The sequence below is a fragment of the Hemiscyllium ocellatum genome, chromosome 2 (assembly GCF_020745735.1).
Source record: "Hemiscyllium ocellatum isolate sHemOce1 chromosome 2, sHemOce1.pat.X.cur, whole genome shotgun sequence".
NCBI classification, from domain to species: Eukaryota; Metazoa; Chordata; class Chondrichthyes; order Orectolobiformes; family Hemiscylliidae; genus Hemiscyllium; species Hemiscyllium ocellatum.
Window position 1 is genome coordinate 122,709,036 of NC_083402.1, and position 15,999 is coordinate 122,725,034.

The window sequence follows — 15,999 nt, forward strand, 5'->3', positions numbered from 1 at the left end:
TAAGGTTCGCTAATTTCAAAGAACAAAGAAAATTTACAACCCAGGAACAGGCCCTTTGGCCCTCCAAGCCTGAGCTGATCCAAATGTACTATCGAAACCTGTCAGTCAATTCCTAAGCATCTGTATCCCTCTGTTCCTCATCTACTCATGCATCTGATCAGATGCATCTTAAATGAATCTACTGTGCCTGCCTCTACCACCTCTGCTGGTAATACATTCCAAATGCACACCACCCTCTGTGTGAAGTACTTGCCGTGTGTATCCACCTTAAACTTTCCATCTCTCACTTTGAAAGTGTGATCTCTCGTTACTGAATCCTTCACCCTGGGAAAAAGCTTGTCTCTATCCACCCTGTCTATACCCTTCATGATTTTGTAAACCTCAATCAGGTCCCCCCTCAATCTACTTTTTTCTAATGAAAATAAACCTAACCTACTCAACCTCTCTTCATAGCTAGCACCTTCCATATCAGGCAACATCCTCGTAAACCTTCTCTGCACCCTCTCCAAAGCATCCACATCCTTTTGGTAATGTGGCGACTGTACACAGTATTCTAAATGCAGCCGAACCAATGTCTTATGCAATGTTAACATGACTTGCCAGCTCTTATACTCAATACCCTGTCCAATGAAGGCAAGCATACTATATGCCTTCCTGACCACTCTTTCCACCTGTGCAGCAACTTTCAGGGTACAATGGGCCTGTACTCCCACATCTCTCTGCCCATCAAATTTTCCCAAGGCTCTTCCATTCATTTTATAATTCACTCTAGAATTAATCTTGCCTAAATGCATAACCTCACATTTGGCTGGATTGAAAACCATCTGCCACTTTTCCGCCCACCTCTCCAGTCTATCTATATCCTCTGACAGCCCCTTATGCTTTCTGCTACTCCACCAATCTTCGTGTCACCTGCAAACTTGCTGATCATACCAACAGTGCCCTCTTCAGATCATTTATGTATATTAAAAACAACAGTGGCCCCAGCACTGACCCCTGTGGAACACCACTGGTCACCTTTCTCCATTTTGAGAAACTCCCCTCAACTATTATTCTCTGTCTTCTGTTGCTCAACCAGTTCTTTATCCACCTAGCTAGAACACCCTGCACACCATGTGACTTCATTTTCTCCATTAGTCAACCGTGGGGAACCTTATCAAACGCCTTAATAAAGTCCATGTATATAATATCAACAGTCCTTCCTTCACCTATCAACTTGGTCACTTCCTCGAAGAACTATTAAGTTGGTAAGGCACGATCTCCCTTGCACAAAACCGTGTTGCCTATCACTGATAAGCCCATTCTTTTCCAAACATAAATAGATCCTATTCCTCAGTACCTTCTCCAGACACTTTCCCACCACTGATGTCAGGTTCACTGGTCTGTAGTTACCCGGAATATCCCTACTACCCTTCTTATATAAGGGGACAACATGAGCGACCTTCCAGTCCTCTGGCACCTCACCTGTATTTAAGGATGCCACAAAGCTATCTGTGAGGGCCACAGCTATTTCCTCTCTCGCCTCCCTCAGCAACCTGGGATAGATCCCATCTAGTTCTGGGGATTTGTCCACCTTAATAACCTCTAGCCTACCCAACACATCTTCCCTACTTATGCCAACGTGATCCAGACTAATCAAACTTCTATCTCTAATCTCAACATTCATCGTGTTCCACTCAGTGAACACTGATGCAAAGTAATCATTCAGAATCACACCCATTCTCTTAGGTTCAACACATAACCTTCCTTCATTATTCTTTAGTGAACCAATCCTTTCTCTAGTTACCCGCTTGTTTCTTATATAAGAATAAAATGCTTTGGGATTCTCCTTAATTCTGCTCGCTAAAGCTATTTCATGAGCCCTTTTAGCCCGCTTGATTCCTTGTTTAAGACTTGTCCTACTCTTCCGATATTCTTCCAGGGTCCGTTCTGTCCTTAGTTGCCCAGACCTTATGTAAGCTTCCCTTTTCCTCTTGGCTAGTTGTACAATATCATCCATGGTTCACGAATCTTGCCCTTCCTATCCTTTGCTTTCAATGGGACATGCCTATCCTGCACTATCTTTAACCTATCTTTGAAAGCCTCCCACATCTCAACTGTAGACTTCCCTTCAAATGTGTCCAGTCCACATTTCTGAGCTCCTGCCTAATTTTGATGTAATTGGCCTGGGCCCAGTTTAGGAGAAAGTGAGGACTGCAGATGCTGGAGATCAGAGCTGAAAATGTGTTGCTGGAAAAGCACAGCAGGTCAGGCAGCGTCCAAGGAGCAGGAGAATCGATGTTTCGAGCATGAGCCCTTCTTCAGGAATGTGGAAAGTGTGCCAAGCAGGCTAAGATAAAAGGTAGGGAGGAGGGACTTGGGGGAGGGGCGTTGGAAATGCGATAGGTGGAAGGAAGTCAAGGTGAGGGTGATAGGTCGGAGTGGGGGTGGGGGCGGAGAGGTCAGGAAGAAGATTGCAGGTTAGGAGGGCGGTGCTGAGTTCAAGGGTTGGGACCGAGACAAGGTGGGGGGAGGGGAAATGAGGAAACTGGAGAAGTCTTGAGTTCATAAGGGATGAACTCAGACTTCTCCAGTTTCCTCATTTCCCCTCCCCCCACCTTGTCTCAGTCAAATCCCTCGAACTCAGCACCACCCTCCTAACCTGCAATCTTCTTCCTGACCTCTCCGCCCCCACCCCCACTCCGGCCTATCACCCTCACCTTGACCTCCGTCCACCTATCGCATTTCCAACGCCCCTCCCCCAAGTCCCTCCTCCCTACCTTTTATCTTAGCCCGCTTGGCACACTTTCCACATTCCTGAAGAAGGGCTCATGCCCGAAACGTCGATTCTCCTGCTCCTTGGATGCTGCCTGACCTGCTGCGCTTTTCTAGCAACACGTTTTCAGCCCTTGGCCCAGTTTAGTACTCTTCACTTAGGACCACTCTCTTCTTTATCTATGAGTATTCTAAAACTTACAGAATTGTGGTCACTGTTCCCAAAGAAATCCCCCAACGCAACTTCTACCACCTATCCTGGCTCATACCCTAGTACCAGGTCCAATATGGCCCTTTCCCTCGTCGGACTATTGACATACTGTTCTAGAAAACTCTCCTGGATGCTTATTTCAAATTCTACCCCATCCAGACCTCTGACGTTAAGTGTATCCCAGTCAATGTTGGGAAAATTAAAATCTCCCATCACCACTACCCTATTGCCTTTACACCTTTCTATAATCTGTTTAGTTATTTGTTCTTCTACCTCATGCTCACTGTTGGGAGGTCTGTAATACAGCCCCAACAATGTAACTGCACCCTTCTTATTTCTCAGCTCGACCCATAATGCCTCACTAACCAAGACCTCCATAGTTTGCTCCTTTAGCACAGCCGTGATATCATCCTTGACCAGCAGTGCAACTCCACCCCCCCCCCTTTTAATTCCCTCCCTGTCCTGTCTGAAGCATCTGTACCCTGGAAAATTATCATGCCCTTCCTTCAAATAAGTATCTGTGATTGCAATAACGTCATATTCCCAGGCACCATTCCAAGCCCTAGGTTCATCTGCCTTACACACTATACTCCCTGCATTAAAGTAGATGCATTTCAGGCCACCAGTTCTTTTGCGTCCATCTGCTCTCTGCCTACTTTTCCCTTTATTAATGCTATCTTCATAATTCTTACAGTCTCCAGTCTCCACCTCACTGCCTACTTGTTTTCTCTTCTGGTTCCCAGCCCCCGTCACATTAATTTCCTACTCTGAAAGTCGTAGAGTCAGAGAGATGTACAGCATGGAAACAGACCCTTCGGTCCAACCCATCCATGCCGACCAGATATCCAAACCCTATCTAGTCCCACCTGCCAGCACCCAGCCCATATACCTCCAAACCCTTCCTATTCATATAACCATCTAAATGCCTCTTAAGTGTTGCAATTGTACCAGCCTCCATCACATCCTCTGGCAGCTCATTCCATTCATGTACCATCCTCTGCGTGAAAATGTTGCCCCTTAGGTCTCTTTTATATCTTTCCCCTCTCACCCTCAACCTATGCCATCTAGTTCTGGACTCCCAACCTCAGGGAAAAGACTGCCTATTTATCCTATCCATGCCCCTCATAATTTTGTAAACGTCTATAGGGACACCCCTCAGCCTCCGACGCTCCAGGAAAAAAAGCCCCAGCCTGTTCAGCCTCTCCCTGTAGCTCAAATCCTCCAACCCTGGCAACATCCTTGTAAATCTTTTATGAACCCTTTTGGGTTTCACAACATCTTTCTGAGAGGAAGGAGACCAGAATTACACGCAATATTCCAACAGCAGCCTTTACAATGTCCTGTAAAGCCACAACATGACTGTTTCCTTTAATCACAATCCAGTAGCTTAATAATCACTATGATTAGTAAAAGCTTTGTATTCCAGATTTATTTATACATTTGAATTCAACTTTTTCAGCAGCTAAGGTCAGGTTTGAACATATGATCATTTCTCCATACCTCCAGATTATCGGTTTCTAATGGTAATGCTCTATACTGCATGATATTATAATGTTTTATTTATCCACTTATTTTCATTAGCTTTTCTTTCTAAATTTCCCCTCCCATGACCTGGCCAACTTCACATTCTTTCTTTATAGAAAGAACAATTGTTCTTTCCCAGCTGTGCATTCTAATAATTGTCTCGGTGGTGTCTCGAACATATGTAGGGATGTTGGTGAAGTTGCTGAACTGCACCCACGCCCTCCACCTCCTCCAAGACTTCCGTTTCCCCGGCCCCCAATGCCTCATCTTCACCATGGACATCCAATTCCTCCATACCTCCATCCGCCATTACCAGGGCCTCCAAGCCCACCGTTTCTTCCTCTCCCGACGCTCCCTTCCACTGACACTCTCATTCGTTTGGCTGAACTGGTCCTCACCCTTAACAATTTTTCCTTCGAATCCTCCCACTTCCTCCAGACCAAAGGGGTAACCATGGGCCCGCGTATGGGCCCCAGCTATGCCTGTCTCTTTGTTGGCTACGTAGAACAGTCCATCTTCCGTAGTTACACTGGCACCACTGCCCATCTCTTCCTCCACTACATTGATGACTTCATCAGCGCCACCTCATGCTCCCGCGAGGAGGTTGAGCAGTTCATCAACTTCACCAACACATTCCACCCTGACCTTAAATTTACCTGGACCATCTCTGACACTTCCCTCCCCTTCCTGGACCTCTCCATCTCCATTAATAATGACCGACTTGACACTGACATTTTTTACAAACCCACCGACTCCCACAGTTACCTGGATTACACCTCTTCCCACCCTACCTCCTGCAAAAATGTCATCCCATATTCCCAATTCCTCCAACTCTGCTCCCAGGAGGACCAGTTCCACCACAGAACACACCAGATGGCCTCCTTCTTTAGAGATCGCAATTTCCCTTCCCACGTGGTTGAAGGTGCCCTCCAACGCATCTCGTCCACATCCCTCACCTCCACCCTCAAACCCCACCCCTCCAACCATAACAAGGACAGAACCCACCGGTCCTCACCTTCCACCCTACCAACCTTTGCATAAACCAAATCATCCGCCGACACTTCTGCCACCTCCAAATGGACCCCACCACCAGAGATATTTTCCCTTCCCACCCCTTTCCGCCTTCCGTAAAAACCGTTCTCTCCGTGACTAGCTGGTCAGGTCCACACCCCCCTACAACCCACCCTCCCATCCCGGCACCTTCCCCTGCCACCGTAGGAACTGTAAAACCTGCGCCCACACCTCCTCCCTCACTGCCATCCAAGGTCCCAAAGGAGTCTTCCACATCCATCAAAGTTTTACCTGCAAATCCACCAATGTCATTTACTGTATCCGTTGCTCCCGCTGCAGTCTCCTCTACATTGGGGAGACTGGGCACCTCCTAGCAGAGCGCTTCAGGGAACATCGCTGGGATACCCGCACCAATCAACCCCACCGTCCCATGGTCCAACATTTCAACTCCCCCTCTCACTCTGCTGAGGACATGCAGGTCCTGGGCCTCCTCCAATGCTGCTCCCTCACCACCCAACGCCTGGAGGAAGAACGCCTCATCTTCTGCCTTGGAACACTTCAACCCCAGCACATCCATGTGGACTTAATCAGTTTCCTCTTTTCCCCTCCCCTGACCTTACCTCAGTTCCAACCTTCCAGCTCAGCACTGTCTTCATGACCTGTCCTACCTGCCAATCTCCCTTCCCACCTATCCTCTCCACCCTTCCCTCTGACCTATCACCTCCATCCTCACCCCCATTCACCTCTTGTACTCTTTGCTATCTTCCCCCACCCTCCTCCCTGACCTATCACCTCCATCCCCACCCCCATTCACCTGTTGTACTCTTTGCTGCCTTCTCCCCAGCCCCCCCCCCCCCCCATCCTTTATCTCTCCACCCTGGAGGCTCCCTGCCTCCATTCCTGATGAAGGGCTTTTGCCCGAAATGTTGATTTTCCTGCTCCATGGATGCTGCCTGACCTCCTGAACGTTTCCAGCACCACTCTTATCTTAAAAAGGATGTTGCCAGGGTTGGAGGGTTTCAGGTATAGGGAGAGGATGAATAGACTGGGGAATATTTTTCCCTGGAGCATTGGAAGCTGAAGGGTGACCCTCTTGAGGTTTATAAAATAATGAAGGGCATGGTTAGGGTAAATAGACAAGGTCTTTTCCTTGGGGTGGGAGAGTCCAAAATTAAAGGGCATAGGTTTAAGGTGAGAGAAGAAAGATTTAAAAAGGATGCAAGGGGCAACTTTTTTATGCAGAGAGTGGCGCTGATATGGAATGTGCTCCCAGAGGACGTTGTGGAGGCTGGTACAATTACAGCATTGAAAAGGCATCTGGATGAACACGAAGAATTTAGAGGGATATGGGCTAAATGTTGGTAAATGGGACTAGACATGTTTAGGATATCTGGTTGGCATGGACAAGGTAGCAATGTGGGTCTACCTACAGCACATGAACTGCAGTGGTTCAAGAAAACTGCTCACTGCCATCTTTTCAAGGACTACTAGGGATTGGCAATAAATGCTGACCCAGCCAGTAATGTCTCGGTCCCATGAAGGAATTAAACAATTGCACAAGTTCTACACCCCCCTGTCTTTTCCCTGTTGCCCCCGCAAGTTTTTCTATTCAATTCCCATTTGAAGATCATTTTTGAAACTGCCTCCATCACATTGTTAGGCAGTGCAATCCAGTTTGCAACGACTGACATGTTAAATAGTACTTTTTTCCTCAAGTCATCTCTGGTTTTTTTCTCAAATTACCTTCAGGGGTATCCTCTGGTTCTCAACCTTTCCTCCAATGGGAATAATTTCATTTTTTTTCCTGTCTAGATTGAGCAATTTGCACCACTTTTCTTTGAAGACACACACCAGCGGGGCATTGGGAATTCCTTTGCTGTTGATGTCCTCAGTTTTCACCTTTAGAAATGATCTCTAAGTTATTCTGTTCAGGTTTTACAGCACGCACGCTGAGCAAATGCTATGATATTAATATTCTTGATTGTGCTGAGGCTCCACACAAACAAATTCCACTGATATCCTTTCCTTTATAGCAGTGCTTTCCACCTCCTTCTGCACGTTAAGGAAAACCTGATTACCCTTTTTGCTGTACCAAGTTTCAGACTGAATCAGGCTTCAGAGATCTTCATCGTACAAGCCCAGTTTAACTCCAGGTTACAAAACAAATCTTGGTCCAGCAATAAGAAAGAAAGACTTGCATCTATATAATGCTTTTCACATCATCAGGATGTCACAAAGCATTTTACAGTCAATGAGGTAATATTGAAGTACAGTTGTTGTATATGTACCTTGCTTTAAAGAAAGTTAATTTTTAAAGGACGCTATGTATTGTGAATCTATCTGCTAGTTAGCCTACAGTGAGTTTGCAACCTGCATCTAGAAGTAAGTCAGTTGGCTATGATGGTTTCTTCACAACATATTATTCTGTTTTAAATAAACTAATCCACAGAGTTAATCAATCCTGACTAGCAATTGATTATTAAACATCATTATCATTAACATGACATACAATGCAATAATTCCTTTATTAGTCTGTCCTGTCACTTGCAACGATTGTGTACAAATACCCCTTGTTCTTAGTCACTCTTTTCTTTCATCCCTTTTAAAACAGTACACTTTCTTCCCCATTTTCTTAGTTTTTAAAAAAATTAAATTGAATACACATTACTTTTTTTTTAAAAACAAGGCTCTATGATTTATCCCCAGTGAGTTCCTCACGGAGGCATTGAAGAGATTAAGTTCCAATTCCTGCATACCCCAGGGGACTCCTAAGAAGTTGACAACACTACCACCCCATGTCACAGTGTGATTTTCCTTTGTTCTGTCTTCAGGCCAGAGCCCAGGTATGGGTGGACATTCCCACACCTGCTGGGTCTTCTCCAACCACTCACTAATTACTGCCCAAGCCCAGTCCAGGCCCCAGTGATAGTCAGGGTGAAGTAACTTTGGGATAGATTATTTTTGACACTGAGTAGTTGCTCATGGTGCACTCTTGAGACACTTGTGACAATTGTCATTCCTAAGCATTGCGGTCAATTGCCATCTTATCATAATGCTTTCTACAGTCAAAACACAATATCATTTTGAAACTGATATTGAAAACCTCCTTCAGTAGTCCTGCACAAGAAAGATCTTAGCTCCATGCTTAATTAGTTGATCTCACAAAGAGTGAAAGTTGATGTCATGCAACTGGTTTCAGTTTACATAAACATTGACAGAATTTATATGCCATTCAGTTCATCTGGTCTAGGTCCTTATTTATACATCACAGAAATCTTCTCCCACTCTACTTGCTTCATCAAGCCTCATCATTGTATCCTTCATTTGTGTTCTCCCTTATATATTTATCCAGCTTCCCTTAAATATTCTATTCACCTTAAACACTCCCTGTCGTAACAAGTTCCTCATCTTTAGTTCTGGAAGAGATTCATATTCACTTCAAAACATCAAATGTTTCTTTTACTACACCAGCCACCACACCTTTTGAACTTTCCAGCACTTTGTGTTTTTATTCTACATGCTCACCACTCTCATATTGACAATGCTTCTCCTATATTCCCTACTGGGTTAATTCAGGACTACCTTGTGTTTGTGGACTCTAGTTTGGTCTCACCCAATGTTCACATTCTCCACCCATCCTTTAAAATTATTCTGTAATTTTGTATGTTTATCAGGGTCATCCTTCGGTCTTAATTGAGTCTGGTCAGTCTTTGCTCTTAATGTTCTTTCCAGTTGTGAATGGAAGGGATGCTGGGTACTGGATTGGGGGGGGGGGGGGCGTCAGTTAACTCATTTGGCTGGTTTGGATGCAGAGTGGTATGAGACGTGTGGGTTCAATTTCTGTAACAGCTGAGATCACCATAAAGGTCCTACCATTTCAATATCAGCTGATGTGTGATTAGACTTAGGTCTAATGAGAAAGCTGCCAATGGTCCTCTGGGATTATGAGGGAATTCTATTCAGATAGCACTTCCTGTTTGCAGTACGTAGGAGCCTGAATCACCTCTGTTAATAATTGGACTGGGGAAGGAACAATTGTGACATCTCAGGGAAGCGACAGGGGTTAGGAAATGAGAAATGGATACCAATGAATTGGGGAAGATAAGGACACTTAATGGGGTATTATGTATTTGGCGGCTGTTAGTTCTGAGATTGTCACTATTAAATTTGAGAAGGAAAACATTTTTAGGATCGCTGCTGGCAGTCACTGCTTAGGGATCTTTGTGTGGACGTTGAGTAGGAGTCAGGATGGTGATTGGAGTGTTGCAGCCTCCACTCTGCAACATAACCAGCAGCACCGATTGTTAAGACTTCTAAAGTAAGAAAGGTAGTTTCAACAACAACAACTCAAATTTCAAGTCAGGTAAATTGCAGTCAGGCATTTCTAGTACATAGTGAGCCAAAACTGGGAACTTTGTTGGCATGTTGGAAGCTAATATTAAAGAAGTTATAATAGGATACTTGGCTAAGTTCAAGGTAATCAGGAAGAACCAACCATGGTTTTCTCAAGAGGAAATCATGTTTAACTAATTTATTGGAATTCTTTGAAGAAGTAATTTGTGTTCTAGATAAAGGGGAAACAGTGAATGTAACGTATTTAGATTCCCAGAGGCATTTGATAAGGTTTCAGAGCAAAGATTATTGTGGAAAGTAAAAGCCCATGATATGGGGGTAACATATTGGCATAGATAGAAGATAGGTTTGCTAAGAGAAAACAAAGCGTAGGAATAAGTGGGTCTTTTTCATGTGTGGTGTGCCACAGGGGTCAGTGCTGTGGCTTCAACTCTTTACAATTTGCATAAACAATTTGGATGAAAGGACTGAAGGTATGACATCCAAATTTGTTAATGACACAAAGACAGGTAGGAAAGTAAGTTGTGAAGATTCCACCGTGACTTTAAATTCATCCTCCCCTCCCTGGACCTCTCCATCTCCACCAACAATGACTTACTCAACGGTGACACTTTTGCAAGGTTTGTGAAGATGACATTTTTTACAAACCCACCAACTCCCACAGCTACCTGGATTACACCTCCTCCCATCCTACCTCCTGCAAAAATGCTATCCTGTATTCCCAATTCCTCCACCTCCGCCGCATCTGCTCCCAGGAGGACCACTTCTACCACAGGACACACCAAATGACCTCCTTCTTTAAAGACCGCAATTTCATCTCCCACTTCGTTGAAGGTGCTCTCCAATATGCATCTCATCCATGTCCGACACCTCTGCCCTTGAGTCCCACCCCTCCAACCGTAACAAGGACAGAACCCCCCCCGGTCCTCACCTTCCACTCCACCAACCTCCACATATAGTGCATCATCTGCCGACATTTCCACCACCTTCAAATGGATCCCCCACCAGTGATCTATTCCCCCCCCCACCCCATCTGCTTTCCGCAAAGACTGTTCCCTTCATGACTGTCTGGTCAGGTCCATGCCACCAACACCCACTCTCCACATCCTGGCACCTTCCCCTGCCACCGCAGGAATTGCAAAACCTGTGCCCATACCTCTCCCCTCACCTCCGTCCATGGCACCAAAGGAGCCTTCCACATCCATCAAGGTTTCATCTGCACTTTCACACATGTCATTTATTGTATCTGTTACTCCCGATGCAGTCTCCTCTACATTGGGGCGACCAAATGCCTCCTCGCAGAGCGCTTTAGAGAACATCCCCGGGACACCCACACCATCAACCACACCCCCCACTGGCCGAACATTTCAACTCCCCTTCCCACGTTGCTGAGGTCATGTAGGTCCTGGGCCTCCTCCATTGTCACTCCCTTACTACCCGATGCCTGGAGGAAGAATGCCTCATCTCATACCTTGGGACACTTCAAACCCCAGCATCAACGTGGACTTCACCAGTTTCCTCATTTCCCCTCCCTCTAGCTTACCCCACTTCCAACCTTTCAACTCAGCACTGCACTCATGACCTGTCCCACCTGTCAATCTTCCTTCCCTGCTATCCACTCCACCCTCCTCTCCAACGTATTACCTTTACCCCCACCTCCATCCACCTATTGCACTCTCAGCTACCTTCTCCCCAGCCTCAACGCCCATCCCATCTTCCCCCCCCCGCCATTTATCTCTCCACATCGAGGCTCCCAGCCTCATTCCTGATGAAGGGCTTTTGTCCGAAATGTTGATTTTCCTGCTCAGATACTGCCTGATCTGCTGTGCTTTTCCAGCACCACTCTAATCAAGAGGACATAAGGAGCCTATAAGGGAATGTAGATAGCTTAAATGAGTGAATAATGATCTGGTAAATGGAGTGCATTGGGAAAAAATGTGTAATTGTCCATGTTGACAGAGAGAATAAAAAAGAAACAAATTATCTAACTGGTGAGAGATTCCAGAGTTCTAAGATGCAGAGAGATCTGGGTGTCCTAATGTATGAATCACAGATTCTGCAAGTAATCAAGCAAGTTAATTGAATGTTGCAGTTTATTGTGAGGAGAATTGAATGTAAGACTAGTGATGTTATGCTTCAGTTATACAGAGCATTTTTGAGACCTTATCTAGAGTTTTGTGTACAATCCTGGTCACCATACTTTCTGAAGGATTTAGAGTGTTGGAAGCAGTTCAGAGAAGGTCTGCTAGTCTAATAACTGGAATGAGCATATTGCTTTATGAGGAAAGTCTGCACAGGCCACGCCTATATCCTCTGGAATAGTCAAGGTTGACACTTGAAACATAGAAGATCCTGAGGGGGCTTGACCAGGTAGATGGAGAAAGGATGTTTCCTTTTGTAGGAGAATCTAGAACGAGGGGTCATAATTTAAAAATAAGAAGGTGCCCATTTAAAACAGAGACAAGGAAACATTTTTATCTCTCAGAGGATTGTGAGTCTTTGGAACTGCCTTCAACAGACGGTTGATGCAGAATTTTAAAATATTTTTAAAGTGAGTTAGATAGATTTTTGATTATCAAGGGTTATTGGGGAAATGCAGGAAATGTAGAGTTGAGGTTAAAATTAAATTAGCCATGATCTTACTGAATTGCATAGCTGGTCGAAAGAGCCACATGTCATACCCTTGTTCCTTGTTCGTATGTTCAACTCACTAGTCCAGCTGCACTAAGGGAGTTTAGACCTTCTTTTGGTGTTGGCTGAGACCAGCTATGTAAGGAGAGACTGTCAGTGCAACTTGGAGACTCCCCATCATGATCACTCCCTGAGTTACTGAGTGGAAAAGCTGAAAATGTGTTGCTGGAAAAGCGCAGCAGGTCAAGCAGCATCCAAGGAGCAGGAGAATCGACGTTTCGGGCATGAGCCTTTCTTCAGGAATGGAAGTTACTGAGTGAGCTAGGATAATTATTATCATTTTTTTATAGGAAAGGAAAAAGATCTGAATTGTAAAGAAAGTTGTTAGTTTATTGAATGAACGTGTTATATTGAAGTAGTCATCATTGGTTGTTAATCTGTAACCAACTTTTTAACACACCCATTTTGTGTCAATGCTGAAGGTGGACTACAATTCATGGATAAAAATCAGGAAAGTTAATCAAATAAAGGTTTGTACACAGTAAGCAGGAAGCACAAGAGATTCAAAGAGCAAAATCAATTAACATTCCAAATACTCAGCAGGTTAGACAGCATCTGTGGCGGAAAATAGTTAACAAATCATGTTGAGATGACCCTTCATCAGAACCTAACTATCTCAATCTGAAACATTAACTCAGATGGCCAGACCTGGAAATAGGTTGTTGTTTTTTAACATTTCCCATTCAGATTCCCATTTCAGCATTCACAGTGCAATGAAATTGCAATTACAGGTAGCTGAATTCGGATAACCCTGATTTCCGACTGTGATGAAAATGTCTTGCTAGAGCACAGAATCATGAGGAAACCTGCAGCAATGGCTGAAAAATGGTCTTTCCCACAGCTTGAACAAGAATGCGTTGGATTGTTTTCCTGACTTTTACCAGATTGTTCTTTAGCATTTAAAGATGAAACAAATATAGAGGGATGTGAAGCAACGAGTGTGTCACTCCTATGGTCTGTCTCAACTTGGGTGGCACTGAAAAGCTGCTTGTGAAACTATATTGCTTTGTGAATGTTAGAGCACTATCCAAGCAGCATGTGGTTAACAAAACTACCTGGATGACCTCCAGCATTTTTGAGGCATGGATCAGGAAAGTGGACAAACTGTAATTATGAAAGAAATAGAAGGTTATCGCACTAGTTGCCCTGATGAATGACTGACTGCCTGTTCACTCTATACCTGCTGAAGCTACCACATGTTCTGGGATTTTGCAGCACAAAAGCATGGAAAGCATGTTTGACTGTATTGACGATAAAGGGCACTGGCCTGAAGACAGCATGTTAAGCAGAAAAAGACTCCTGAGCTTTTCCAGATTAACTCTCAATGTCTTTTTACAATGCCTTTTACTGTCAAGCCATTGTAAGCGTGTTACATTGGGGTTCCTTTGACTAACTCAAAGCCCTGCTGAATGTGAATTAATGGGTGCTCTGCAAGTTGATCAATCATACTGTATTAGGCTTTTGTCTTTCAATGTATTGAGGTCAAATGACATGAGAATTAAGCAATAAGTATGATAAGTATGATTGATTGTTACTTTTTCTATTCTGACCAATGATCTCACAAAGCTGTTCAGATGTTGATCAGAGTGCCATGCACTGACTTCCAGTTTTGGAAGCTGTTACTGAGCAAAGATCTTGAAAGTCATCAAAGCAAGATAAAGAATACCGTCATATTGATTCTAAGCTAATGTATAAACAACAATGTGCATTGATGTAGGATCTTTAAAGACGCAAAAATATCCCAATGCATTGCACAAACAAAAATCAAACAAACTTTGATACTGAGCCGCAAAAATAGATCCCAGAAAAGTAGCCAGAAGCTTTATTGAAGAGAGATAGGTTTTAAACAACATCTTAGTGGGACATCGAGAGGCTTGAGCTGTAATACAGGCTAGGGTTGCCAGTGGTGGTGTGGTGAAGATTAGAGACGCTTAAGAGGTCAAAATTGGAGAAGGATAAACATTTCAGAGGATTGTATGGCTGGAGGAGGTTACAGTGTTTTTTTTATATATGACCTGTTGTCAAATTTTGTTTGATAAAGCCATTGAGAAAAACTTTGCATTATTTCCACAGCATTAAAGGAACAATATAAATAAGAGTACACTACTGTTATCAGCTGGGTCAAGGCAATATTGCCAAATACCTGTGTGAAAATTACTTGTCCCTGCTCTATAATGGTGAGTGAAATTGGGAACCAAGAAAAGCAGAACGAATATCTTTAAAGAGGTTTTCATATAGCCACTGGCTTAATGAACAGACAAAACTGGTCCAACATTTGAACCTGTGTTAATCCCAGTGAAGCAATGCCAATAAAGTTTGATGTGTCAATGTGCGCAGTAATCACAATATATATTCGCTCCAAGAACACATATTTCTCTGTAAAGTTAGAATTAAAAAGGAATTCTGTTGACACTACAAGCATAATGTTGATAAAGGTCCCCCTTGTGACTGGATGTACTAATACTTCTGTTGAATGAATATAACAGAATCAAGTCTAAATGTTTCACCTGCCTTGAGCAATTTGCTTGCCCATTATACAGCTTGAATGCTGAGCAAAAGTAGTTTATTGGTTGTGGGAGAAGGATCAGATTGTAAAATGTGGAACAAAGTAATATTGTAAGGAGAGCTTACGTGGTTCATGGTTTTCGCCATTTCTGCTTGATAATTAGTGGTATCAAATTACATTGTGCAGTATAGAGAACCCAACAAATACGTTGCTGAAATTCTGCTTTTGCAAAATATGACCCTGACAATAGTGTGGTAATTTGTACACGTATTTGGTGCACAATAATAGATGAAAACAATAAAGTTTTTGATCAGTAGAGGTAAGCACTAGGTGCTGCTGAGAAAGGCTTGTACACCAACACAGTCAGCATTTCTCTAGATGAGAAATTTGACTACTTCTTCCAAGGTCCAAGTACATTTATTAGTTTTCTCACAACTAAAACTACAGCCAGAAAACAGCTTGCTATTATAAGACAAATTGGTTAATATTTCTTTGTTCATACACTTGATTTACTTACTGAACACACCCATCCACCTAGAGATCGTGCTCTTAATCTCACATACAATGTTTGTGATAACAAAAAAATTAATACTGCACTTACTTAACTGCTGTAAGTCGAGGAGGTAATACCAGGAGCTAGTCTCTCTCAGTTTCTGGTTTAACTCCAGGATAATTTTTGTGCTTGTGGGCTCACCCGTGATCAGAAATAGTCCTCTTCCTGTTCAGCACCGAAACTGGAATGACATGACTCACAGCAACTTCCTCTATGAATCACCAGAAGGTGTTTCATTAGATCATGCAGTCAACAGGTAGATTGCCTTAAATCTCCGAATCATTCTGCAAGTTGAGGCCATTAATGGTGAACTGTTGCTGATACTGAAGTTGCAATAGTGGATTTTCCAATGGGTACATTCCTGCTATTTCATTAAACTTAGTGCTGAGTGTTCAA

At 43.7% G+C, this 15,999-nt stretch overlaps 1 protein-coding gene across 1 annotated transcript in view; it reads right to left on the reverse strand.

Moving 5' to 3' along the window:
• Positions 1–15,773, reverse strand: part of tjp2a (tight junction protein 2a (zona occludens 2)) — a 140,292-nt gene extending 124,519 nt beyond the window's left edge. Inside the window, exon 1 of the mRNA XM_060839695.1 lies at positions 15,652–15,773. The gene's annotated coding sequence lies outside the window, so the exon portion shown is untranslated. The remainder of the gene's footprint in view (positions 1–15,651) is intronic.
• Between the last annotated feature and the right edge of the window lie 226 nt (positions 15,774–15,999).